This window comes from Pelobates fuscus, chromosome 2 (genome assembly GCF_036172605.1).
Source record: "Pelobates fuscus isolate aPelFus1 chromosome 2, aPelFus1.pri, whole genome shotgun sequence".
Taxonomy (NCBI): domain Eukaryota; kingdom Metazoa; phylum Chordata; class Amphibia; order Anura; family Pelobatidae; genus Pelobates; species Pelobates fuscus.
The window spans coordinates 64,804,736-64,832,419 of NC_086318.1; the positions used below are offsets into that span (position 1 = coordinate 64,804,736).

The window sequence follows — 27,684 nt, forward strand, 5'->3', positions numbered from 1 at the left end:
GACTTTTCATTACAGGGTGAATTATACTCTTAATCTCAGGGTCGTGGGTTCGAGCCCCACGTTGGGCGAGATGTGTTAACAAATTGCTACCTTAGAATATAAGGAATTAAGTCATATTATTTCCATAAGAGCAATGAAGCCATTGTTTAAGAATGCAACTTTATATGGTTCAGTGGAGCTAAATCTCACCTTCCAACATAAGCAACTAGGGTCTATGATCTCTTTCACCATCAGGCCAGGAGAAATGAAACAATCCAAAAGGGGTAGGTTTTCAATGCTAATCACATGTTACTGGACACAGTCTAACTGAATACAATCTAAATTAAACCCCACTGTCAGACAAGAGCTACTATGGCCCATCATTTCCTTCACCATTTCTAATTGTTTTACGACTCTAGAAATGCAGACTTGGAGACTTCTCGTTATGATCCAAAAAGGGGAGATTTTCAAATCTTATCACCTGGACAGAAACTAAGGGATTAAAATCAAAACTAGATCTCACTGTGGAACAAGAGCTACTATGGCCCATTATATCCTTCACTGTTTCTGATTGTTTTACGAGTCTAGGAATGCCAACCTGGAGACGTTTCATTACAGGGTGGATTGCTTGAATCTTATAGGGTAAAGTGATATGATTTTTCTCTTGTTTAAGAAGGTAAATTTTATATCATACATTAAGATAGAGAGCTTTGCGAGTTCCCTCTTTCCCTCTGTCCACCCTTTGCTTCCGCAAAGCTCTCTCGGAATGCAGACTTGAAGACTTTTCATTACAGGGTGAGTTCTATAGGGTAAAGTGATCTGATTTTTCTCTTGTTTAAGAAGGTAAATTTATATATTATATTAAATAGTTAAACCAAGATAGAGAGCTTTGCAAGCTCTCTCCATCCACCCTTTGCATCCGAAGTCAGAGCATAATGCATGTAGGAACCAGCCCGGCTAGCTCAGTCGGTAAAGCATGAGACTCTTAATCTCAGGGTCGTGGGTTCGAGCCCCACGTTGGGCGAGATATGTAATTTTATGTCTCCTTTATTGAAAAAAATAAAAAAAGAAGGAAGGTGCTTACGTTTGGCCTAGGGAATCATAAAAGTCACCATATATTAGAGCAGATTGTATATTTGAAAAACATAGAAGGTGAAGAAACAGGAGTGTAGTTCTTTGGAAAAGTGTGTCAAGCAATTTAATTGTTGTAAGACGATTGAGGAATTCTTACAAAACATTTTAGTAGAGGGAGATTTTCAAATCTAACCATAAACCAGTGGACACAACCTAGCAGGGGAACATGTTAACAAAATGCTACCTTAGAATATAAGGAATTAAGTCATATTATTTCCATAAGAGCAATGAAGCCATTGTTTAAGAATGCAACTTTATATGGTTCAGTGGAGCTAAATCTCACCTTCCAACATAAGCAACTAGGGTCTATGATCTCTTTCACCATCAGGCCAGGAGAAATGAAACAATCCAAAAGGGGTAGGTTTTCAATGCTAATCACATGTTACTGGACACAGTCTAACTGAATACAATCTAAATTAAACCCCACTGTCAGACAAGAGCTACTATGGCCCATCATTTCCTTCACCATTTCTAATTGTTTTACGACTCTAGAAATGCAGACTTGGAGACTTCTCGTTATGATCCAAAAAGGGGAGATTTTAAAATCTTATCACCTGGACAGAAACTAAGGGATTAAAATCAAAACTAGATCTCACTGTGGAACAAGAGCTACTATGGCCCATTATATCCTTCACTGTTTCTGATTGTTTTACGAGTCTAGGAATGCCAACCTGGAGACGTTTCATTACAGGTTGGATTGCTTGAATCTTATAGGGTAAAGTGATATGATTTTTCTCTTGTTTAAGAAGGTAAATTTTATATCATACATTAAGATAGAGAGCTTTGCGAGTTCCCTCTTTCCCTCTGTCCACCCTTTGCTTCCGCAAAGCTCTCTCGGAATGCAGACTTGAAGACTTTTCATTACAGGCTGAATTATACTCTTAATCTCAGGGTCGTGGGTTCGAGCCCCACGTTGGGCGAGATATGTAATTTTATGTCTCCTTTATTGAAAAAAATAAAAAAAGAAGGAAGGTGCTTACGTTTGGCCTAGGGAATCATAAAAGTCACCATATATTAGAGCAGATTGTATATTTGAAAAACATAGAAGGTGAAGAAACAGGAGTGTAGTTCTTTGGAAAAGTGTGTCAAGCAATTTAATTGTTGTAAGACGATTGAGGAACTCTTACAAAACATTTTAGAAGAGGGAGATTTTCAAATCTAACCATAAACCAGTGGACACAACCTAGCAGGGGAACATGTTAACAAAATGCTACCTTAGAATATAAGGAATTAAGTCATATTATTTCCATAAGAGCAATGAAGCCATTGTTTAAGAATGCAACTTTATATGGTTCAGTGGTGCTAAATCTCACCTTCCAACATAAGCAACTAGGGTCTATGATCTCTTTCACCATCAGGCCAGGAGAAATGAAACAATCCAAAAGGGGTAGGTTTTCAATGCTAATCACATGTTACTGGACACAGTCTAACTGAATACAATCTAAATTAAACCCCACTGTCAGACAAGAGCTACTATGGCCCATCATTTCCTTCACCATTTCTAATTGTTTTACGACTCTAGAAATGCAGACTTGGAGACTTCTCGTTATGATCCAAAAAGGGGAGATTTTCAAATCTTATCACCTGGACAGAAACTAAGGGATTAAAATCAAAACTAGATCTCACTGTGGAACAAGAGCTACTATGGCCCATTATATCCTTCACTGTTTCTGATTGTTTTACGAGTCTAGGAATGCCAACCTGGAGACGTTTCATTACAGGTTGGATTGCTTGAATCTTATAGGGTAAAGTGATATGATTTTTCTCTTGTTTAAGAAGGTAAATTTTATATCATACATTAAGATAGAGAGCTTTGCGAGTTCCCTCTTTCCCTCTGTCCACCCTTTGCTTCCGCAAAGCTCTCTCGGAATGCAGACTTGAAGACTTTTCATTACAGGCTGAATTATACTCTTAATCTCAGGGTCGTGGGTTCGAGCCCCACGTTGGGCGAGATATGTAATTTTATGTCTCCTTTATTGAAAAAAATAAAAAAAGAAGGAAGGTGCTTACGTTTGGCCTAGGGAATCATAAAAGTCACCATATATTAGAGCAGATTGTATATTTGAAAAACATAGAAGGGGAAGAAACAGGAGTGTAGTTCTTTGGAAAAGTGTGTCAAGCAATTTAATTGTTGTAAGACGATTGAGGAATTCTTACAAAACATTTTAGTAGAGGGAGATTTTCAAATCTAACCATAAACCAGTGGACACAACCTAGCAGGGGAACATGTTAACAAAATGCTACCTTAGAATATAAGGAATTAAGTCATATTATTTCCATAAGAGCAATGAAGCCATTGTTTAAGAATGCAACTTTATATGGTTCAGTGGAGCTAAATCTCACCTTCCAACATAAGCAACTAGGGTCTATGATCTCTTTCACCATCAGGCCAGGAGAAATGAAACAATCCAAAAGGGGTAGGTTTTCAATGCTAATCACATGTTACTGGACACAGTCTAACTGAATACAATCTAAATTAAACCCCACTGTCAGACAAGAGCTACTATGGCCCATCATTTCCTTCACCATTTCTAATTGTTTTACGACTCTAGAAATGCAGACTTGGAGACTTCTCGTTATGATCCAAAAAGGGGAGATTTTAAAATCTTATCACCTGGACAGAAACTAAGGGATTAAAATCAAAACTAGATCTCACTGTGGAACAAGAGCTACTATGGCCCATTATATCCTTCACTGTTTCTGATTGTTTTACGAGTCTAGGAATGCCAACCTGGAGACGTTTCATTACAGGTTGGATTGCTTGAATCTTATAGGGTAAAGTGATATGATTTTTCTCTTGTTTAAGAAGGTAAATTTTATATCATACATTAAGATAGAGAGCTTTGCGAGTTCCCTCTTTCCCTCTGTCCACCCTTTGCTTCCGCAAAGCTCTCTCGGAATGCAGACTTGAAGACTTTTCATTACAGGCTGAATTATACTCTTAATCTCAGGGTCGTGGGTTCGAGCCCCACGTTGGGCGAGATATGTAATTTTATGTCTCCTTTATTGAAAAAAATAAAAAAAGAAGGAAGGTGCTTACGTTTGGCCTAGGGAATCATAAAAGTCACCATATATTAGAGCAGATTGTATATTTGAAAAACATAGAAGGTGAAGAAACAGGAGTGTAGTTCTTTGGAAAAGTGTGTCAAGCAATTTAATTGTTGTAAGACGATTGAGGAACTCTTACAAAACATTTTAGAAGAGGGAGATTTTCAAATCTAACCATAAACCAGTGGACACAACCTAGCAGGGGAACATGTTAACAAAATGCTACCTTAGAATATAAGGAATTAAGTCATATTATTTCCATAAGAGCAATGAAGCCATTGTTTAAGAAGGCAACTTTATATGGTTCAGTGGAGCTAAATCTCACCTTCCAACATAAGCAACTAGGGTCTATGATCTCTTTCACCATCAGGCCAGGAGAAATGAAACAATCCAAAAGGGGTAGGTTTTCAATGCTAATCACATGTTACTGGACACAGTCTAACTGAATACAATCTAAATTAAACCCCACTGTCAGACAAGAGCTACTATGGCCCATCATTTCCTTCACCATTTCTAATTGTTTTACGACTCTAGAAATGCAGACTTGGAGACTTCTCGTTATGATCCAAAAAGGGGAGATTTTCAAATCTTATCACCTGGACAGAAACTAAGGGATTAAAATCAAAACTAGATCTCACTGTGGAACAAGAGCTACTATGGCCCATTATATCCTTCACTGTTTCTGATTGTTTTACGAGTCTAGGAATGCCAACCTGGAGACGTTTCATTACAGGTTGGACTGCTTGAATCTTATAGGGTAAAGTGATATGATTTTTCTCTTGTTTAAGAAGGTAAATTTTATATCATACATTAAGATAGAGAGCTTTGCGAGTTCCCTCTTTCCCTCTGTCCACCCTTTGCTTCCGCAAAGCTCTCTCGGAATGCAGACTTGAAGACTTTTCATTACAGGCTGAATTATACTCTTAATCTCAGGGTCGTGGGTTCGAGCCCCACGTTGGGCGAGATATGTAATTTTATGTCTCCTTTATTGAAGAAAATAAAAAAAGAAGGAAGGTGCTTACGTTTGGCCTAGGGAATCATAAAAGTCACCATATATTAGAGCAGATTGTATATTTGAAAAACATAGAAGGTGAAGAAACAGGAGTGTAGTTCTTTGGAAAAGTGTGTCAAGCAATTTAATTGTTGTAAGACGATTGAGGAATTCTTACAAAACATTTTAGTAGAGGGAGATTTTCAAATCTAACCATAAACCAGTGGACACAACCTAGCAGGGGAACATGTTAACAAAATGCTACCTTAGAATATAAGGAATTAAGTCATATTATTTCCATAAGAGCAATGAAGCCATTGTTTAAGAAGTCAACTTTATATGGTTCAGTGGAGCTAAATCTCACCTTCCAACATAAGCAACTAGGGTCTATGATCTCTTTCACCATCAGGCCAGGAGAAATGAAACAATCCAAAAGGGGTAGGTTTTCAATGCTAATCACATGTTACTGGACACAGTCTAACTGAATACAATCTAAATTAAACCCCACTGTCAGACAAGAGCTACTATGGCCCATCATTTCCTTCACCATTTCTAATTGTTTTACGACTCTAGAAATGCAGACTTGGAGACTTCTCGTTATGATCCAAAAAGGGGAGATTTTCAAATCTTATCACCTGGACAGAAACTAAGGGATTAAAATCAAAACTAGATCTCACTGTGGAACAAGAGCTACTATGGCCCATTATATCCTTCACTGTTTCTGATTGTTTTATGAGTCTAGGAATGCCAACCTGGAGACGTTTCATTACAGGGTGGATTGCTTGAATCTTATAGGGTAAAGTGATATGATTTTTCTCTTGTTTAAGAAGGTAAATTTTATATCATACATTAAGATAGAGAGCTTTGCGAGTTCCCTCTTTCCCTCTGTCCACCCTTTGCTTCCGCAAAGCTCTCTCGGAATGCAGACTTGAAGACTTTTCATTACAGGGTGAGTTCTATAGGGTAAAGTGATCTGATTTTTCTCTTGTTTAAGAAGGTAAATTTATATATTATATTAAATAGTTAAACCAAGATAGAGAGCTTTGCAAGCTCTCTCCATCCACCCTTTGCATCCGAAGTCAGAGCATAATGCATGTAGGAACCAGCCCGGCTAGCTCAGTCGGTAGAGCATGAGACTCTTATTCTCAGGGTCGTGGGTTCGAGCCCCACGTTGGGCGAGATATGTAATTTTATGTCTCCTTTATTGAAAAAAATAAAAAAAGAAGGAAGGTGCTTACGTTTGGCCTAGGGAATCATAAAAGTCACCATATATTAGAGCAGATTGTATATTTGAAAAACATAGAAGGTGAAGAAACAGGAGTGTAGTTCTTTGGAAAAGTGTGTCAAGCTATTTAATTGTTGTAAGACAATTGAGGAATTCTTACAAAACATTTTAGTAGAGGGAGATTTTCAAATCTAACCATAAACCAGTGGACACAACCTAGCAGGGGAACATGTTAACAAAATGCTACCTTAGAATATAAGGAATTAAGTCATATTATTTCCATAAGAGCAATGAAGCCATTGTTTAAGAATGCAACTTTATATGTTTCAGTGGAGCTAAATCTCACCTTCCAACATAAGCAACTAGGGTCTATGATCTCTTTCACCATCAGGCCAGGAGAAATGAAACAATCCAAAAGGGGTAGGTTTTCAATGCTAATCACATGTTACTGGACACAGTCTAACTGAATACAATCTAAATTAAACCCCACTGTCAGACAAGAGCTACTATGGCCCATCATTTCCTTCACCATTTCTAATTGTTTTACGACTCTAGAAATGCAGACTTGGAGACTTCTCGTTATGATCTAAAAGGGGAGATTTTCAAATCTTATCACCTGGACAGAAACTAAGGGATTAAAATCAAAACTAGATCTCACTGTGGAACAAGAGCTACTATGGCCCATTATATCCTTCACTGTTTCTGATTGTTTTACGAGTCTAGGAATGCCATCCTGGAGACGTTTCATTACAGGTTGGATTGCTTGAATCTTATAGGGTAAAGTGATATGATTTTTCTCTTGTTTAAGAAGGTAAATTTTATATCATACATTAAGATAGAGAGCTTTGCGAGTTCCCTCTTTCCCTCCGTCCACCCTTTGCTTCCGCAAAGCTCTCTCGGAATGCAGACTTGAAGACTTTTCATTACAGGGTGAGTTCTATAGGGTAAAGTGATCTGATTTTTCTCTTGTTTAAGAAGGTAAATTTATATATTATATTAAATAGTTAAACCAAGATAGAGAGCTTTGCAAGCTCTCTCCATCCACCCTTTGCATCCGAAGTCAGAGCATAATGCATGTAGGAATCAGCCCGGTTAGCTCAGTCGGTAGAGCATGAGACTCTTAATCTCAGGGTCGTGGGTTCGAGCCCCACGTTGGGCGAGATATGTAATTTTATGTCTCCTTTATTGAAAAAAATAAAAAAAGAAGGAAGGTGCTTACGATTGGCCTAGGGAATCATAAAAGTCACCATATATTAGAGCAGATTGTATATTTGAAAAACATAGAAGGTGAAGAAACAGGAGTGTAGTTCTTTGGAAAAGTGTGTCAAGCAATTTAATTGTTGTAAGACGATTGAGGAATTCTTACAAAACATTTTAGTAGAGGGAGATTTTCAAATCTAACCATAAACCAGTGGACACAACCTAGCAGGGGAACATGTTAACAAAATGCTACCTTAGAATATAAGGAATTAAGTCATATTATTTCCATAAGAGCAATGAAGCCATTGTTTAAAAATGCAACTTTATATGTTTCAGTGGAGCTAAATCTCACCTTCCAACATAAGCAACTAGGGTCTATGGTCTCTTTCACCATCAGGCCAGGAGAAATGAAACAATCCAAAAGGGGTAGGTTTTCAATGCTAATCACATGTTACTGGACCCAGTCTAACTGAATACAATCTAAATTAAACCCCACTGTCAGACAAGAGCTACTATGGCCCATCATTTCCTTCACCATTTCTAATTGTTTTACGACTCTAGAAATGCAGACTTGGAGACTTCTCGTTATGATCCAAAAAGGGGAGTTTTTCAAATCTTATCACCTGGACAGAAACTAAGGGATTAAAATCAAAACTAGATCTCACTGTGGAACAAGAGCTACTATGGCCCATTATATCCTTCACTGTTTCTGATTGTTTTACGAGTCTAGGAATGCCAACCTGGAGACGTTTCATTACAGGTTGGATTGCTTGAATCTTATAGGGTAAAGTGATATGATTTTTCTCTTGTTTAAGAAGGTAAATTTTATATCATACATTAAGATAGAGAGCTTTGCGAGTTCCCTCTTTCCCTGTGTCCACCCTTTGCTTCCGCAAAGCTCTCTCGGAATGCAGACTTGAAGACTTTTCATTACAGGGTGAATTATACTCTTAATCTCAGGGTCGTGGGTTCGAGCCCCACGTTGGGCGAGATGTGTTAAAAAATTGCTACCTTAGAATATAAGGAATTAAGTCATATTATTTCCATAAGAGCAATGAAGCCATTGTTTAAGAAGGCAACTTTATATGGTTCAGTGGAGCTAAATCTCACCTTCCAACATAAGCAACTAGGGTCTATGATCTCTTTCACCATCAGGCCAGGAGAAATGAAACAATCCAAAAGGGGTAGGTTTTCAATGCTAATCACATGTTACTGGACACAGTCTAACTGAATACAATCTAAATTAAACCCCACTGTCAGACAAGAGCTACTATGGCCCATCATTTCCTTCACCATTTCTAATTGTTTTACGACTCTAGAAATGCAGACTTGGAGACTTCTCGTTATGATCCAAAAAGGGGAGATTTTCAAATCTTATCACCTGGACAGAAACTAAGGGATTAAAATCAAAACTAGATCTCACTGTGGAACAAGAGCTACTATGGCCCATTATATCCTTCACTGTTTCTGATTGTTTTACGAGTCTAGGAATGCCAACCTGGAGACGTTTCATTACAGGGTAGATTGCTTGAATCTTATAGGGTAAAGTGATATGATTTTTCTCTTGTTTAAGAAGGTAAATTTTATATCATACATTAAGATAGAGAGCTTTGCGAGTTCCCTCTTTCCCTCTGTCCACCCTTTGCTTCCGCAAAGCTCTCTCGGAATGCAGACTTGAAGACTTTTCATTACAGGGTGAGTTCTATAGGGTAAAGTGATCTGATTTTTCTCTTGTTTAAGAAGGTAAATTTATATATTATATTAAATAGTTAAACCAAGATAGAGAGCTTTGCAAGCTCTCTCCATCCACCCTTTGCATCCGAAGTCAGAGCATAATGCATGTAGGAATCAGCCCGGCTAGCTCAGTCGGTAAAGCATGAGACTCTTAATCTCAGGGTCGTGGGTTCGAGCCCTACGTTGGGCGAGATATGTAATTTTATGTTTCCTTTATTGAAAAAAATAAAAAAAGAAGGAAGGTGCTTACGATTGGCCTAGGGAATCATAAAAGTCACCATATATTAGAGCAGATTGTATATTTGAAAAACATAGAAGGTGAAGAAACAGGAGTGTAGTTCTTTGGAAAAGTGTGTCAAGCAATTTAATTGTTGTAAGACGATTGAGGAATTCTTACAAAACATTTTAGTAGAGGGAGATTTTCAAATCTAACCATAAACCAGTGGACACAACCTAGCAGGGGAACATGTTAACAAAATGCTACCTTAGAATATAAGGAATTAAGTCATATTATTTCCATAAGAGCAATGAAGCCATTGTTTAAGAAGGCAACTTTATATGGTTCAGTGGAGCTAAATCTCACCTTCCAACATAAGCAACTAGGGTCTATGATCTCTTTCACCATCAGGCCAGGAGAAATGAAACAATCCAAAAGGGGTAGGTTTTCAATGCTAATCACATGTTACTGGACACAGTCTAACTGAATACAATCTCAATTAAACCCCACTGTCAGACAAGAGCTACTATGGCCCATCATTTCCTTCACCATTTCTAATTGTTTTACGACTCTAGAAATGCAGACTTGGAGACTTCTTGTTATGATCCAAAAAGGGGAGATTTTCAAATCTTATCACCTGGACAGAAACTAAGGGATTAAAATCAAAACTAGATCTCACTGTGGAACAAGAGCTACTATGGCCCATTATATCCTTCACTGTTTCTGATTGTTTTACGAGTCTAGGAATGCCAACCTGGAGACGTTTCATTACAGGTTGGATTGCTTGAATCTTATAGGGTAAAGTGATATGATTTTTCTCTTGTTTAAGAAGGTAAATTTTATATCATACATTAAGATAGAGAGCTTTGCGAGTTCCCTCTTTCCCTCTGTCCACCCTTTGCTTCCGCAAAGCTCTCTCGGAATGCAGACTTGAAGACTTTTCATTACAGGGTGAGTTCTATAGGGTAAAGTGATCTGATTTTTCTCTTGTTTAAGAAGGTAAATTTATATATTATATTAAATAGTTAAACCAAGATAGAGAGCTTTGCAAGCTCTCTCCATCCACCCTTTGCATCCGAAGTCAGAGCATAATGCATGTAGGAATCAGCCCGGCTAGCTCAGTCGGTAGAGCATGAGACTCTTAATCTCAGGGTCGTGGGTTCGAGCCCCACGTTGGGCGAGATATGTAATTTTATGTCTCCTTTATTGAAAAAAATAAAAAAAGAAGGAAGGTGCTTACGTTTGGCCTAGGGAATCATAAAAGTCACCATATATTAGAGCAGATTGTATATTTGAAAAACATAGAAGGTGAAGAAACAGGAGTGTAGTTCTTTGGAAAAGTGTGTCAAGCAATTTAATTGTTGTAAGACGATTGAGGAATTCTTACAAAACATTTTAGTAGAGGGAGATTTTCAAATCTAACCATAAACCAGTGGACACAACCTAGCAGGGGAACATGTTAACAAAATGCTACCTTAGAATATAAGGAATTAAGTCATATTATTTCCATAAGAGCAATGAAGCCATTGTTTAAGAATGCAACTTTATATGTTTCAGTGGAGCTAAATCTCACCTTCCAACATAAGCAACTAGGGTCTATGATCTCTTTCACCATCAGGCCAGGAGAAATGAAACAATCCAAAAGGGGTAGGTTTTCAATGCTAATCACATGTTACTGGACACAGTCTAACTGAATACAATCTAAATTAAACCCCACTGTCAGACAAGAGCTACTATGGCCCATCATTTCCTTCACCATTTCTAATTGTTTTACGACTCTAGAAATGCAGACTTGGAGACTTCTCGTTATGATCCAAAAAGGGGAGATTTTCAAATCTTATCACCTGGACAGAAACTAAGGGATTAAAATCAAAACTAGATCTCACTGTGGAACAAGAGCTACTATGGCCCATTATATCCTTCACTGTTTCTGATTGTTTTACGAGTCTAGGAATGCCAACCTGGAGACGTTTCATTACAGGGTGGATTGCTTGAATCTTATAGGGTAAAGTGATATGATTTTTCTCTTGTTTAAGAAGGTAAATTTTATATCATACATTAAAATAGAGAGCTTTGCGAGTTCCCTCTTTCCCTCTGTCCACCCTTTGCTTCCGCAAAGCTCTCTCGGAATGCAGACTTGAAGACTTTTCATTACAGGGTGAGTTCTATAGGGTAAAGTGATCTGATTTTTCTCTTGTTTAAGAAGGTAAATTTATATATTATATTAAATAGTTAAACCAAGATAGAGAGCTTTGCAAGCTCTCTCCATCCACCCTTTGCATCCGAAGTCAGAGCATAATGCATGTAGGAATCAGCCCGGCTAGCTCAGTCGGTAGAGCATGAGACTCTTAATCTCAGGGTCGTGGGTTCGAGCCCCACGTTGGGCGAGATATGTAATTTTATGTCTCCTTTATTGAAAAAAATAAAAAAAGAAGGAAGGTGCTTACGTTTGGCCTAGGGAATCATAAAAGTCACCATATATTAGAGCAGATTGTATATTTGAAAAACATAGAAGGTGAAGAAACAGGAGTGTAGTTCTTTGGAAAAGTGTGTCAAGCAATTTAATTGTTGTAAGACGATTGAGGAATTCTTACAAAACATTTTAGTAGAGGGAGATTTTCAAATCTAACCATAAACCAGTGGACACAACCTAGCAGGGGAACATGTTAACAAAATGCTACCTTAGAATATAAGGAATTAAGTCATATTATTTCCATAAGAGCAATGAAGCCATTGTTTAAGAATGCAACTTTATATGTTTCAGTGGAGCTAAATCTCACCTTCCAACATAAGCAACTAGGGTCTTTGATCTCTTTCACCATCAGGCCAGGAGAAATGAAACAATCCAAAAGGGGTAGGTTTTCAATGCTAATCACATGTTACTGGACACAGTCTAACTGAATACAATCTAAATTAAACCCCACTGTCAGACAAGAGCTACTATGGCCCATCATTTCCTTCACCATTTCTAATTGTTTTACGACTCCAGAAATGCAGACTTGGAGACTTCTCGTTATGATCCAAAAAGGGGAGTTTTTCAAATCTTATCACCTGGACAGAAACTAAGGGATTAAAATCAAAACTAGATCTCACTGTGGAACAAGAGCTACTATGGCCCATTATATCCTTCACTGTTTCTGATTGTTTTACGAGTCTAGGAATGCCAACCTGGAGACGTTTCATTACAGGTTGGATTGCTTGAATCTTATAGAGTAAAGTGATATGATTTTTCTCTTGTTTAAGAAGGTAAATTTTATATCATACATTAAGATAGAGAGCTTTGCGAGTTCCCTCTTTCCCTGTGTCCACCCTTTGCTTCCGCAAAGCTCTCTCGGAATGCAGACTTGAAGACTTTTCATTACAGGGTGAATTATACTCTTAATCTCAGGGTCGTGGGTTCGAGCCCCACGTTGGGCGAGATGTGTTAAAAAATTGCTACCTTAGAATATAAGGAATTAAGTCATATTATTTCCATAAGAGCAATGAAGCCATTGTTTAAGAAGGCAACTTTATATGGTTCAGTGGAGCTAAATCTCACCTTCCAACATAAGCAACTAGGGTCTATGATCTCTTTCACCATCTGCCAGGAGAAATGAAACAATCCAAAAGGGGTAGGTTTTCAATGCTAATCACATGTTACTGGACACAGTCTAACTGAATACAATCTAAATTAAACCCCACTGTCAGACAAGAGCTACTATGGCCCATCATTTCCTTCACCATTTCTAATTGTTTTACGACTCTAGAAATGCAGACTTGGAGACTTCTCGTTATGATCCAAAAAGGGGAGATTTTCAAATCTTATCACCTGGACAGAAACTAAGGGATTAAAATCAAAACTAGATCTCACTGTGGAACAAGAGCTACTATGGCCCATTATATCCTTCACTGTTTCTGATTGTTTTACGAGTCTAGGAATGCCAACCTGGAGACGCTTCATTACAGGGTGGATTGCTTGAATCTTATAGGGTAAAGTGATATGATTTTTCTCTTGTTTAAGAAGGTAAATTTTATATCATACATTAAGATAGAGAGCTTTGCGAGTTCCCTCTTTCCCTCTGTCCACCCTTTGCTTCCGCAAAGCTCTCTCGGAATGCAGACTTGAAGACTTTTCATTACAGGGTGAGTTCTATAGGGTAAAGTGATCTGATTTTTCTCTTGTTTAAGAAGGTAAATTTATATATTATATTAAATAGTTAAACCAAGATAGAGAGCTTTGCAAGCTCTCTCCATCCACCCTTTGCATCCGAAGTCAGAGCATAATGCATGTAGGAATCAGCCCGGCTAGCTCAGTCGGTAGAGCATGAGACTCTTAATCTCAGGGTCGTGGGTTCGAGCCCCACGTTGGGCGAGATATGTAATTTTATGTCTCCTTTATTGAAAAAAATAAAAAAAGAAGGAAGGTGCTTACGTTTGGCCTAGGGAATCATAAAAGTCACCATATATTAGAGCAGATTGTATATTTGAAAAACATAGAAGGTGAAGAAACAGGAGTGTAGTTCTTTGGAAAAGTGTGTCAAGCAATTTAATTGTTGTAAGACGATTGAGGAATTCTTACAAAACATTTTAGTAGAGGGAGATTTTCAAATCTAACCATAAACCAGTGGACACAACCTAGCAGGGGAACATGTTAACAAAATGCTACCTTAGAATATAAGGAATTAAGTCATATTATTTCCATAAGAGCAATGAAGCCATTGTTTAAGAATGCAACTTTATATGTTTCAGTGGAGCTAAATCTCACCTTCCAACATAAGCAACTAGGGTCTTTGATCTCTTTCACCATCAGGCCAGGAGAAATGAAACAATCCAAAAGGGGTAGGTTTTCAATGCTAATCACATGTTACTGGACACAGTCTAACTGAATACAATCTAAATTAAACCCCACTGTCAGACAAGAGCTACTATGGCCCATCATTTCCTTCACCATTTCTAATTGTTTTACGACTCTAGAAATGCAGACTTGGAGACTTCTCGTTATGATCCAAAAAGGGGAGTTTTTCAAATCTTATCACCTGGACAGAAACTAAGGGATTAAAATCAAAACTAGATCTCACTGTGGAACAAGAGCTACTATGGCCCATTATATCCTTCACTGTTTCTGATTGTTTTACGAGTCTAGGAATGCCAACCTGGAGACGTTTCATTACAGGTTGGATTGCTTGAATCTTATAGGGTAAAGTGATATGATTTTTCTCTTGTTTAAGAAGGTAAATTTTATATCATACATTAAGATAGAGAGCTTTGCGAGTTCCCTCTTTCCCTGTGTCCACCCTTTGCTTCCGCAAAGCTCTCTCGGAATGCAGACTTGAAGACTTTTCATTACAGGGTGAATTATACTCTTAATCTCAGGGTCGTGGGTTCGAGCCCCACGTTGGGCGAGATGTGTTAAAAAATTGCTACCTTAGAATATAAGGAATTAAGTCATATTATTTCCATAAGAGCAATGAAGCCATTGTTTAAGAATGCAACTTTATATGTTTCAGTGGAGCTAAATCTCACCTTCCAACATAAGCAACTAGGGTCTTTGATCTCTTTCACCATCAGGCCAGGAGAAATGAAACAATCCAAAAGGGGTAGGTTTTCAATGCTAATCACATGTTACTGGACACAGTCTAACTGAATACAATCTAAATTAAACCCCACTGTCAGACAAGAGCTACTATGGCCCATCATTTCCTTCACCATTTCTAATTGTTTTACGACTCTAGAAATGCAGACTTGGAGACTTCTCGTTATGATCCAAAAAGGGGAGTTTTTCAAATCTTATCACCTGGACAGAAACTAAGGGATTAAAATCAAAACTAGATCTCACTGTGGAACAAGAGCTACTATGGCCCATTATATCCTTCACTGTTTCTGATTGTTTTACGAGTCTAGGAATGCCAACCTGGAGACGTTTCATTACAGGTTGGATTGCTTGAATCTTATAGGGTAAAGTGATATGATTTTTCTCTTGTTTAAGAAGGTAAATTTTATATCATACATTAAGATAGAGAGCTTTGCGAGTTCCCTCTTTCCCTGTGTCCACCCTTTGCTTCCGCAAAGCTCTCTCGGAATGCAGACTTGAAGACTTTTCATTACAGGGTGAATTATACTCTTAATCTCAGGGTCGTGGGTTCGAGCCCCACGTTGGGCGAGATGTGTTAAAAAATTGCTACCTTAGAATATAAGGAATTAAGTCATATTATTTCCATAAGAGCAATGAAGCCATTGTTTAAGAAGGCAACTTTATATGGTTCAGTGGAGCTAAATCTCACCTTCCAACATAAGCAACTAGGGTCTATGATCTCTTTCACCATCAGGCCAGGAGAAATGAAACAATCCAAAAGGGGTAGGTTTTCAATGCTAATCACATGTTACTGGACACAGTCTAACTGAATACAATCTAAATTAAACCCCACTGTCAGACAAGAGCTACTATGGCCCATCATTTCCTTCACCATTTCTAATTGTTTTACGACTCTAGAAATGCAGACTTGGAGACTTCTCGTTATGATCCAAAAAGGGGAGATTTTCAAATCTTATCACCTGGACAGAAACTAAGGGATTAAAATCAAAACTAGATCTCACTGTGGAACAAGAGCTACTATGGCCCATTATATCCTTCACTGTTTCTGATTGTTTTACGAGTCTAGGAATGCCAACCTGGAGACGCTTCATTACAGGGTGGATTGCTTGAATCTTATAGGGTAAAGTGATATGATTTTTCTCTTGTTTAAGAAGGTAAATTTTATATCATACATTAAGATAGAGAGCTTTGCGAGTTCCCTCTTTCCCTCTGTCCACCCTTTGCTTCCGCAAAGCTCTCTCGGAATGCAGACTTGAAGACTTTTCATTACAGGGTGAGTTCTATAGGGTAAAGTGATCTGATTTTTCTCTTGTTTAAGAAGGTAAATTTATATATTATATTAAATAGTTAAACCAAGATAGAGAGCTTTGCAAGCTCTCTCCATCCACCCTTTGCATCCGAAGTCAGAGCATAATGCATGTAGGAATCAGCCCGGCTAGCTCAGTCGGTAGAGCATGAGACTCTTAATCTCAGGGTCGTGGGTTCGAGCCCCACATTGGGCGAGATATGTAATTTTATGTCTCCTTTATTGAAAACAATAAAAAAAGAAGGAAGGTGCTTACGTTTGGCCTAGGGAATCATAAAAGTCACCATATATTAGAGCAGATTGTATATTTGAAAAACATAGAAGGTGAAGAAACAGGAGTGTAGTTCTTTGGAAAAGTGTGTCAAGCAATTTAATTGTTGTAAGACGATTGAGGAATTCTTACAAAACATTTTAGTAGAGGGAGATTTTCAAATCTAACCATAAACCAGTGGACACAACCTAGCAGGGGAACATGTTAACAAAATGCTACCTTAGAATATAAGGAATTAAGTCATATTATTTCCATAAGAGCAATGAAGCCATTGTTTAAGAATGCAACTTTATATGTTTCAGTGGAGCTAAATCTCACCTTCCAACATAAGCAACTAGGGTCTATGATCTCTTTCACCATCAGGCCAGGAGAAATGAAACAATCCAAAAGGGGTAGGTTTTCAATGCTAATCACATGTTACTGGACACAGTCTAACTGAATACAATCTAAATTAAACCCCACTGTCAGACAAGAGCTACTATGGCCCATCATTTCCTTCACCATTTCTAATTGTTTTACGACTCTAGAAATGCAGACTTGGAGACTTCTCGTTATGATCCAAAAAGGGGAGATTTTCAAATCTTATCACCTGGACAGAAACTAAGGGATTAAAATCAAAACTAGATCTCACTGTGGAACAAGAGCTACTATGGCCCATTATATCCTTCACTGTTTCTGATTGTTTTACGAGTCTAGGAATGCCAACCTGGAGACGTTTCATTACAGGGTGGATTGCTTGAATCTTATAGGGTAAAGTGATATGATTTTTCTCTTGTTTAAGAAGGTAAATTTTATATCATACATTAAGATAGAGAGCTTTGCGATTCCCTCTTTCCCTCTGTCCACCCTTTGCTTCCGCAAAGCTCTCTCGGAATGCAGACTTGAAGACTTTTCATTACAGGGCGAGTTCTATAGGGTAAAGTGATCTGATTTTTCTCTTGTTTAAGAAGGTAAATTTATATATTATATTAAATAGTTAAACCAAGATAGAGAGCTTTGCAAGCTCTCTCCATCCACCCTTTGCATCCGAATTCAGAGCATAATGCATGTAGGAATCAGCCCGGCTAGCTCAGTCGGTAGAGCATGAGACTCTTAATCTCAGGGTCGTGGGTTCGAGCCCCACGTTGGGCGAGATATGTAATTTTATGTCTCCTTTATTGAAAAAAATAAAAAAAGAAGGAAGGTGCTTACGTTTGGCCTAGGGAATTGTTACGGTTACCCTTAGGCTAGCTGAGAGCTGGACCGTTTAGTTGTCTGGATTCCTAGTTGCTGAAGAGGGGAGAGCCGAGTTCCATAGTATTCCATGCGAGTCCTGTAAGTGTGGAAACATCCCACTAGCTATAGCATAGCTAGGATACCTTTTCTACCCACAAAACGAGTCAAAGCAGCGATTTGAGGGTCAAGTAAGAACTGAGGACTGGGCTGACCAGCCTGCTTTTTATTGTGGTTACATGTAAACAGGATACTCCCAGGGGGAGGCATAAAATCACCAATCACATATTGGGTACCTCCCACACATCTCCTCCCCTCAGATAAACAGTTAACCCAATTATACAGTACATATTTTCAACCAAGTTCTGGATGTACCCCGAAACCAGGGGGTACCCCTTTAAATCCTACACCGCTGTACAGGTCTTGTTCAGGGGAGCAACATATCCGAAAACCAACCTGTTCGGATGAACGGTTCAGGAGTTAGGGGTTTTCAAAGTTTTGACCGACCGCACAGACTTTCTGGCCGAAAATAGTTCCACACGTTCAGGCCTTGCGGTCGGTCTCCGTTCGTACGGGAAAACTCCACGAACCCATGGTCATCCATAATTATCCTGGAGGTCGCTGTACTCCCCTTGCGGAGAGTAATCGTCCTACCGAACGGTGGGCTATTCGGTAGGTCCAGCACGAAGTTATGCTATCCTGGAGGTCTCAGCGGTGTTCGCCTGGGAGCGTCTCCGTTTTTAGTTCCAGACGATTGCTGGCAAACACCGCTGTTCGCACGTAAGATGGCCGCGAACACGTGCAAAGTCCCGAAATGGCGGCCACCTATACGCTTACACAAAGGATTCGTGCTGAACCATACCAACGACTGCACATAAGGCGGAAAGGCGAAAATAACATTGAAAAGTACACAGTGCAATAAGGTTTTTGTAACAGTTTTGTAACAGTGCTCCCTTTTTGTGGAACACTCTGGCAGACACCGTCTGACCCCTTTTCGGGGCAGACTAAGGCTGTCCAGACCGCTGGTTATGCTGGGCTGAGGTCCGTTTGTCTGGACAACCCGTCCGCATTGCCATTCTGTTTCCCAGGTCGGTAGGAAATGGTGAAATTGAAGGGTTGTAATGATAAGCTCCAACGTAATAACCTGCCGTTATCTCCAGCGACCCGGTTTAGCCACACCAACGGGTTATGGTCGGTGACCAGAGTGAACTCTTGTCCATATAAATAGGGAATCAATTTCTTTAATGCCCATACCAAGGCCAAACACTCCTTTTCAATTGCTGCATAGCTGACTTCGCGGGGCAGGAGCTTCCGGCTGATGTAGGCCACTGGGTGCTCCCCTCCATCTTCACCTACTTGGCTAAGGACGGCTCCCAGCCCGAACATGGAAGCGTCTGTATGGACGATAAAACGTTTGTTAAGGGCTGGGGCCGCCAGGACAGGAGCATTAACCAAAGCATTTTTGAGGGCCTGAAAAGCCGTTTCACAGTGGGGAGACCACAGGACCTGTCGAGGTAAGTTTTTCTTGGTTAAGTCAGTCAAAGGTTTGGCAAGTGTGCTGTAGTCGGGTACAAATCGTCTATAGTACCCTGCTGTGCCCAGAAAGGCTAAAACCTGGGTTTTTGTGATGGGGGTGGGCCAGTTGGCAACAGCTTCTATCTTGGCCGGCTCTGGTCGCTGTTTTCCGCACCCCACCCGATGACCCAGGTACTGTACCTCGGCCATCCCAAAGTGACATTTTTCTGGTTTCAGAGTCAGGCCAGCCGCCCGGATCTGATCCAGAACCATTCCTACGTGAGCTAAGTGGTCCTCCCAGGACTCACTGTGAATCGCTATGTCGTCCAGGTAGGCACAGGCAAAACCCTGGAAGCCATCCAGGAGTCTATCTACCAAGCGCTGGAATGTAGCGGGGGCGTTCTTCATCCCAAACGGCATTACCTTAAACTGGTATAGGCCGAAGGGGGTGACGAAGGCCGACTTGGGGATAGCCTCCGGGGCCAGGGGAATCTGCCAGTAACCCTTACAGAGGTCGATAGTGGTCAGGTAATTTCCCCTGGCTATGCGATCAAGTAGCTCGTCTACCCTGGGCATAGGGTAGGCGTCTGTTACTGTTTTTTCATTGAGTCTCCTATAGTCTACACAGAACCGGGTTGTCCCATCTTTCTTGGGTACCAGGACAACCGGGGAGGCCCAGGGACTATCGGAGGGCTCAATCACCCTGAGTTGGAGCATCTCATCTATCTCCTTCTTCATTCCGGCTCTAACGGCCTCGGGGATGCGATACGGGGGTTGGCGTAAGGGTGTTTGTCCGGGGGTATCGACCTGGTGGGTAGTTAAGGTGGTGTACCCTGGTTTCTGGGAGAACGTGAGGTGCTTGGACTGGAGGAGTGTATTGAGCTGCTCCCTTTCAGTGGGGCTAAGTCGGTCTCCTATCTGAACCTGGGTCACTACCCCTGTGGGTGGACTCTTTTCCAGCAAGTCGGGAATGGGTAGACTGTCGGGGTCTTCCTGGGGAGGGCAACATACGGCGGTCACGTTCTCGGGGCGCTCCAAGTATTCCTTGAGCATGTTTACATGGAATGTCTTCCTGAGGTTGTTGTCGTGACAACTGGCTATAACATAAGTGGTGTCGCCCCTTTTTTCTACGATCTGGTATGGGCCCTGCCATGATGCTTGTAACTTGTCGGTCTTTACCGGCTTAAGTACTAACACCTTTTGTCCTACGGTAAAGATTCTCCTTCGGGCCCCCCTATCGTACCATACTTTCTGTCTTTTCTGGGCCGACTGGAGGTTAGCCTGCACTGATTTGGCTAGCTGCTCCATGCGGTCCCTGAGTTCCAATACGTATGGCACAATAGGGACACCGTCCGTTTCCGTCTCTCCTTCCCAGTGTTCTCGGATCAGGTTTAGGGGGCCCCGTACCTTTCGTCCGTAGAGCAACTCAAAGGGAGAGAACCCTGTCGTTTCCTGGGGCACCTCCCGATACGCAAATAGGAGATGCGGCAGAAAGCGTTCCCAATCTCGGTACTCCTGTGTGAACGTTTTGAGCATTTGCTTGAGGGTTCCGTTAAACCTTTCACAAAGTCCGTTCGTTTGGGGATGATAGGGTGAACTCAGGAGGGATTTAATTTTGCACACCTGCCAGAGTTGTTGGGTCAATTCTGCTGTGAATTGGGTGCCCCGGTCGGATAGAATTTCTTTTGGGAATCCTACCCGGGAGAATACTTGTACCAGGGCATTCGCTACCGTATCCGCTTGGATGTTGGACAGGGCGACTGCCTCGGGGTACCGGGTAGCGTAGTCTACTACGGTAAGGATGTAGCGCTTACCGGAGGGACTAGGGGTGGCCAGTGGTCCTACTAGGTCAATAGCAACCCTGCTAAAGGGTTCCTCTACAATGGGCATATTGACTAGATGCGCTTTAGGGTGATCGCCTCGCCTTCCCACTCGTTGACATACATCGCAAGTATTACAGTAATTCTTAACGTCAGCGTGTACTCCTGGCCAAAAGAATGTGTGGGTAATGCGGTGTAGCGTACGTGTTATAGCTAAGTGACCTGCCAAGGGGATGTCGTGTCCTATTTTGAGGATTTCCTGACGGTATTTGTGGGGTACTACCAGCTGTCGCCTACGTTGTCCCTTTTTCTCTGTCAAGCGGTATAGTTTCCCTTTTTCCCATAGAAAAGTTTCGTTATCTGCCCCGCTCCCCCCTGTCTCTGCTCGTTCCCGGTATTTTTGTAAGGTCGGGTCAGTCCTAGACTCGGTCTCAAAGGTAACTGGGGTGTCCCAGGGTATGGGGTCTAACAGGTCAAGAGAAGTCGGGGTTGGTCTTACCTGGGTCTCCCGCACTGGTGAGGGTTCTCGGTCCGTCCGGGCTTGTGCCCGTGTAGTCACTGGGTTCGCTTCGTTGTTATATACTGGGGCATAGGCTGAAGTCATGGGGCCCAAATCATTGCCCAGTAGTACTTCAGCAGGTAAATGGTCCATTATACCCACGTTTACAGCTCCTTTCCCCGCTCCCCAATCAAGATGTACTTTAGCGGTCGGGACTTTGTACACATCCCCTCCCGCCACTCTAACGGCCACGGTCTGCCCTGACCTCTTGTGTTCTGGCACCAAATGACTTTGTACCAGTGTTATGGTAGCCCCTGTGTCTCTCAACCCCTCGGTAGATCGCCCTTCGAGCCATACCTTCTGCCGATGGTGCTGTCGGTTATCCGAAGCCGCATATACCGGGTCTGCCTCGTGAAGCGGCCCCAAATATTCCTCCATAGGGGTCTCCTGGTTAACACAGAGGGCTCGGGCAGGACGGTAGGGCCCAGAGGGGTAATTGTAATTCCTGGGCGTCTGGTGTGTGCCAAGCGGGCAGTTGGCCATGAAATGTCCTGGTTGCTTGCATCGGTGGCAAGTGGGCCTAGGGCGATCAAAATTGTTATTGGATGACCCTGAGTGTCTGGGGGGCCCGGCGGGTACTGGGGCCCGGAACTCCGTACGAGGAGGTGCACGGTAAACCTCTCTGGGCTCGACCCGTGCTGGAGCCCGGTAGTTTGTGGACTCGTGAAGACGTGAATCGTAATGTTCATCAGCTAATTTGGCCGCTTCTTCTAGAGTGGAAGGTCGCCTGTCTCGCAGCCACTCCTTCCCTTTTTGTTCCATGCCATCGTAAAAATGTTCTAAGAGGAATAATTGTAAAATTTCCTCACCAGTCACAGCTTTACTTCCGCTCATCCAGTGATTTACCGCTCTCCGCATTCGGTGCGCCCATTCCATATGTGTATCGTTAGGCTTCTTTTTCGTGCCCCGAAACTGCCGGCGATACGTGTCTGGAGTCACCGCGTATCTTTTTAGCAGAGTCTCTTTAACTCGTTCATACTGTGTCACTTCCTCAGTACCCAAAGTACGAAAAGCTTCCAGGGCTCGCCCAGATAGCTTCCCAGACAAGATCGTGGGCCACTCTCTGGTGGGAATCTGGTGCAGGGCGCATTGCCTTTCGAAGTCTGCCAAGTACTCATCAATTCCTGTCTCGCTCTCCAGGAAGGATCGGAATGCCGCAAAGGGTATTTTAGGCTTCCCAGCAGTTTCAACAGGAACGATTACTTGTGGGGCTTCAGCAGTGCGTTGTGCGTTGGCCATTTCAATGTTGTAGGCTCGGGTCTTTTGTAAATCCGCGTCTGCCTCCACCATCAATTGCTGTATCAGTTCTATAGATGGGTTTGGCCCGTATAAGGGAAGCCTCCCCCGAACAATTCTTGCCTTTGCATCATCATCCGTGATTGGTGTTTCCGCCATGGTGGAGCTTTGATCCAGTTCTGTCAATTCTGCGATCAGTTCCCTCTTTGGCCGGTTGCTGGCGTGCCTTCCTCTGCTTTCCAATAAATCTTTCAGGGTTGTACGTTTCAATTTTGCGTAGGTGCTCTCCATCCGTTCCGTGCCTCTCCTAGGATATCCAGAATCATCCCACCGCTGTCACCAAATGTTACGGTTACCCTTAGGCTAGCTGAGAGCTGGACCGTTTAGTTGTCTGGATTCCTAGTTGCTGAAGAGGGGAGAGCCGAGTTCCATAGTATTCCATGCGAGTCCTGTAAGTGTGGAAACATCCCACTAGCTATAGCATAGCTAGGATACCTTTTCTACCCACAAAACGAGTCAAAGCAGCGATTTGAGGGTCAAGTAAGAACTGAGGACTGGGCTGACCAGCCTGCTTTTTATTGTGGTTACATGTAAACAGGATACTCCCAGGGGGAGGCATAAAATCACCAATCACATATTGGGTACCTCCCACACATCTCCTCCCCTCAGATAAACAGTTAACCCAATTATACAGTACATATTTTCAACCAAGTTCTGGATGTACCCCGAAACCAGGGGGTACCCCTTTAAATCCTACACCGCTGTACAGGTCTTGTTCAGGGGAGCAACATATCCGAAAACCAACCTGTTCGGATGAACGGTTCAGGAGTTAGGGGTTTTCAAAGTTTTGACCGACCGCACAGACTTTCTGGCCGAAAATAGTTCCACACGTTCAGGCCTTGCGGTCGGTCTCCGTTCGTACGGGAAAACTCCACGAACCCATGGTCATCCATAATTATCCTGGAGGTCGCTGTACTCCCCTTGCGGAGAGTAATCGTCCTACCGAACGGTGGGCTATTCGGTAGGTCCAGCACGAAGTTATGCTATCCTGGAGGTCTCAGCGGTGTTCGCCTGGGAGCGTCTCCGTTTTTAGTTCCAGACGATTGCTGGCAAACACCGCTGTTCGCACGTAAGATGGCCGCGAACACGTGCAAAGTCCCGAAATGGCGGCCACCTATACGCTTACACAAAGGATTCGTGCTGAACCATACCAACGACTGCACATAAGGCGGAAAGGCGAAAATAACATTGAAAAGTACACAGTGCAATAAGGTTTTTGTAACAGTTTTGTAACAGGAATCATAAAAGTCACCATATATTAGAGCAGATTGTATATTTGAAAAACATAGAAGGTGAAGAAACAGGAGTGTAGTTCTTTGGAAAAGTGTGTCAAGCAATTTAATTGTTGTAAGACGATTGAGGAATTCTTACAAAACATTTTAGTAGAGGGAGATTTTCAAATCTAACCATAAACCAGTGGACACAACCTAGCAGGGGAACATGTTAACAAAATGCTACCTTAGAATATAAGGCATTAAGTCATATTATTTCCATAAGAGCAATGAAGCCATTGTTTAAGAATGCAACTTTATATGTTTCAGTGGAGCTAAATCTCACCTTCCAACATAAGCAACTAGGGTCTATGATCTCTTTCACCATCAGGCCAGGAGAAATGAAACAATCCAAAAGGGGTAGGTTTTCAATGCTAATCACATGTTACTGGACACAGTCTAACTGAATACAATCTAAATTAAACCCCACTGTCAGACAAGAGCTACTATGGCCCATCATTTCCTTCACCATTTCTAATTGTTTTACGACTCTAGAAATGCAGACTTGGAGACTTCTCGTTATGATCCAAAAAGGGGAGTTTTTCAAATCTTATCACCTGGACAGAAACTAAGGGATTAAAATCAAAAATAGATCTCACTGTGGAACAAGAGCTACTATGGCCCATTATATCCTTCACTGTTTCTGATTGTTTTACGAGTCTAGGAATGCCAACCTGGAGACGTTTCATTACAGGGTGGATTGCTTGAATCTTATAGGGTAAAGTGATATGATTTTTCTCTTGTTTAAGAAGGTAAATTTTATATCATACATTAAGATAGAGAGCTTTGCGAGTTCCCTCTTTCCCTCTGTCCACCCTTTGCTTCCGCAAAGCTCTCTCGGAATGCAGACTTGAAGACTTTTCATTACAGGGCGAGTTCTATAGGGTAAAGTGATCTGATTTTTCTCTTGTTTAAGAAGGTAAATTTATATATTATATTAAATAGTTAAACCAAGATAGAGAGCTTTGCAAGCTCTCTCCATCCACCCTTTGCATCCGAAGTCAGAGCATAATGCATGTAGGAATCAGCCCGGCTAGCTCAGTCGGTAGAGCATGAGACTCTTAATCTCAGGGTCGTGGGTTCGAGCCCCACGTTGGGCGAGATATGTAATTTTATGTCTCCTTTATTGAAAAAAATAAAAAAAGAAGGAAGGTGCTTACGTTTGGCCTAGGGAATCATAAAAGTCACCATATATTAGAGCAGATTGTATATTTGAAAAACATAGAAGGTGAAGAAACAGGAGTGTAGTTCTTTGGAAAAGTGTGTCAAGCAATTTAATTGTTGTAAGACGATTGAGGAATTCTTACAAAACATTTTAGTAGAGGGAGATTTTCAAATCTAACCATAAACCAGTGGACACAACCTAGCAGGGGAACATGTTAACAAAATGCTACCTTAGAATATAAGGAATTAAGTCATATTATTTCCATAAGAGCAATGAAGCCATTGTTTAAGAATGCAACTTTATATGTTTCAGTGGAGCTAAATCTCACCTTCCAACATAAGCAACTAGGGTCTATGATCTCTTTCACCATCAGGCCAGGAGAAATGAAACAATCCAAAAGGGGTAGGTTTTCAATGCTAATCACATGTTACTGGACACAGTCTAACTGAATACAATCTAAATTAAACCCCACTGTCAGACAAGAGCTACTATGGCCCATCATTTCCTTCACCATTTCTAATTGTTTTACGACTCTAGAAATGCAGACTTGGAGACTTCTCGTTATGATCCAAAAAGGGGAGATTTTCAAATCTTATCACCTGGACAGAAACTAAGGGATTAAAATCAAAACTAGATCTCACTGTGGAACAAGAGCTACTATGGCCCATTATATCCTTCACTGTTTCTGATTGTTTTACGAGTCTAGGAATGCCAACCTGGAGACGTTTCATTACAGGGTGGATTGCTTGAATCTTATAGGGTAAAGTGATATGATTTTTCTCTTGTTTAAGAAGGTAAATTTTATATCATACATTAAGATAGAGAGCTTTGCGAGTTCCCTCTTTCCCTCTGTCCACCCTTTGCTTCCGCAAAGCTCTCTCGGAATGCAGACTTGAAGACTTTTCATTACAGGGTGAGTTCTATAGGGTAAAGTGATCTGATTTTTCTCTTGTTTAAGAAGGTAAATTTATATATTATATTAAATAGTTAAACCAAGATAGAGAGCTTTGCAAGCTCTCTCCATCCACCCTTTGCATCCGAAGTCAGAGCATAATGCATGTAGGAATCAGCCCGGCTAGCTCAGTCGGTAAAGCATGAGACTCTTAATCTCAGGGTCGTGGGTTCGAGCCCCACGTTGGGCGAGATATGTAATTTTATGTTTCCTTTATTGAAAAAAATAAAAAAAGAAGGAAGGTGCTTACGTTTGGCCTAGGGAATCATAAAAGTCACCATATATTAGAGCAGATTGTATATTTGAAAAACATAGAAGGTGAAGAAACAGGAGTGTAGTTCTTTGGAAAAGTGTGTCAAGCAATTTAATTGTTGTAAGACGATTGAGGAATTCTTACAAAACATTTTAGTAGAGGGAGATTTTCAAATCTAACCATAAACCAGTGGACACAACCTAGCAGGGGAACATGTTAACAAAATGCTACCTTAGAATATAAGGAATTAAGTCATATTATTTCCATAAGAGCAATGAAGCCATTGTTTAAGAAGTCAACTTTATATGGTTCAGTGGAGCTAAATCTCACCTTCCAACATAAGCAACTAGGGTCTATGATCTCTTTCACCATCAGGCCAGGAGAAATGAAACAATCCAAAAGGGGTAGGTTTTCAATGCTAATCACATGTTACTGGACACAGTCTAACTGAATACAATCTAAATTAAACCCCACTGTCAGACAAGAGCTACTATGGCCCATCATTTCCTTCACCATTTCTAATTGTTTTACGACTCTAGAAATGCAGACTTGGAGACTTCTCGTTATGATCCAAAAAGGGGAGATTTTCAAATCTTATCACCTGGACAGAAACTAAGGGATTAAAATCAAAACTAGATCTCACTGTGGAACAAGAGCTACTATGGCCCATTATATCCTTCACTGTTTCTGATTGTTTTACGAGTCTAGGAATTCCAACCTGGAGACGTTTCATTACAGGGTGGATTGCTTGAATCTTATAGGGTAAAGTGATATGATTTTTCTCTTGTTTAAGAAGGTAAATTTTATATCATACATTAAGATAGAGAGCTTTGCGAGTTCCCTCTTTCCCTCTGTCCACCCTTTGCTTCCGCAAAGCTCTCTCGGAATGCAGACTTGAAGACTTTTCATTACAGGGCGAGTTCTATAGGGTAAAGTGATCTGATTTTTCTCTTGTTTAAGAAGG

At 41.1% G+C, this 27,684-nt stretch overlaps 10 non-coding genes across 10 annotated transcripts; all 10 read left to right on the forward strand.

Annotated features, from left to right (window-relative positions):
* Window positions 1-930: 930 nt before the first annotated feature.
* Window positions 931-1,003, forward strand: TRNAK-CUU (transfer RNA lysine (anticodon CUU)). Its single transcript has one exon. It is a non-coding gene; the product is annotated as a tRNA-Lys (tRNA).
* A 5,254-nt stretch (window positions 1,004-6,257) lies between these two features.
* On the forward strand, window positions 6,258-6,330 carry TRNAK-CUU (transfer RNA lysine (anticodon CUU)). Its single transcript has one exon. It is a non-coding gene; the product is annotated as a tRNA-Lys (tRNA).
* Window positions 6,331-7,463: 1,133 nt separating this feature from the next.
* On the forward strand, window positions 7,464-7,536 carry TRNAK-CUU (transfer RNA lysine (anticodon CUU)). Its single transcript has one exon. It is a non-coding gene; the product is annotated as a tRNA-Lys (tRNA).
* Window positions 7,537-10,635: 3,099 nt separating this feature from the next.
* Window positions 10,636-10,708, forward strand: TRNAK-CUU (transfer RNA lysine (anticodon CUU)). Its single transcript has one exon. It is a non-coding gene; the product is annotated as a tRNA-Lys (tRNA).
* Window positions 10,709-11,842: 1,134 nt separating this feature from the next.
* Window positions 11,843-11,915, forward strand: TRNAK-CUU (transfer RNA lysine (anticodon CUU)). The gene has a single exon. It is a non-coding gene; the product is annotated as a tRNA-Lys (tRNA).
* A 1,891-nt stretch (window positions 11,916-13,806) lies between these two features.
* Window positions 13,807-13,879, forward strand: TRNAK-CUU (transfer RNA lysine (anticodon CUU)). The gene has a single exon. It is a non-coding gene; the product is annotated as a tRNA-Lys (tRNA).
* A 2,650-nt stretch (window positions 13,880-16,529) lies between these two features.
* TRNAK-CUU (transfer RNA lysine (anticodon CUU)) lies at window positions 16,530-16,602 on the forward strand. The gene has a single exon. It is a non-coding gene; the product is annotated as a tRNA-Lys (tRNA).
* A 1,133-nt stretch (window positions 16,603-17,735) lies between these two features.
* On the forward strand, window positions 17,736-17,808 carry TRNAK-CUU (transfer RNA lysine (anticodon CUU)). Its single transcript has one exon. It is a non-coding gene; the product is annotated as a tRNA-Lys (tRNA).
* A 7,569-nt stretch (window positions 17,809-25,377) lies between these two features.
* TRNAK-CUU (transfer RNA lysine (anticodon CUU)) lies at window positions 25,378-25,450 on the forward strand. Its single transcript has one exon. It is a non-coding gene; the product is annotated as a tRNA-Lys (tRNA).
* Window positions 25,451-26,584: 1,134 nt separating this feature from the next.
* On the forward strand, window positions 26,585-26,657 carry TRNAK-CUU (transfer RNA lysine (anticodon CUU)). The gene has a single exon. It is a non-coding gene; the product is annotated as a tRNA-Lys (tRNA).
* The last annotated feature ends 1,027 nt before the right edge of the window (window positions 26,658-27,684 follow it).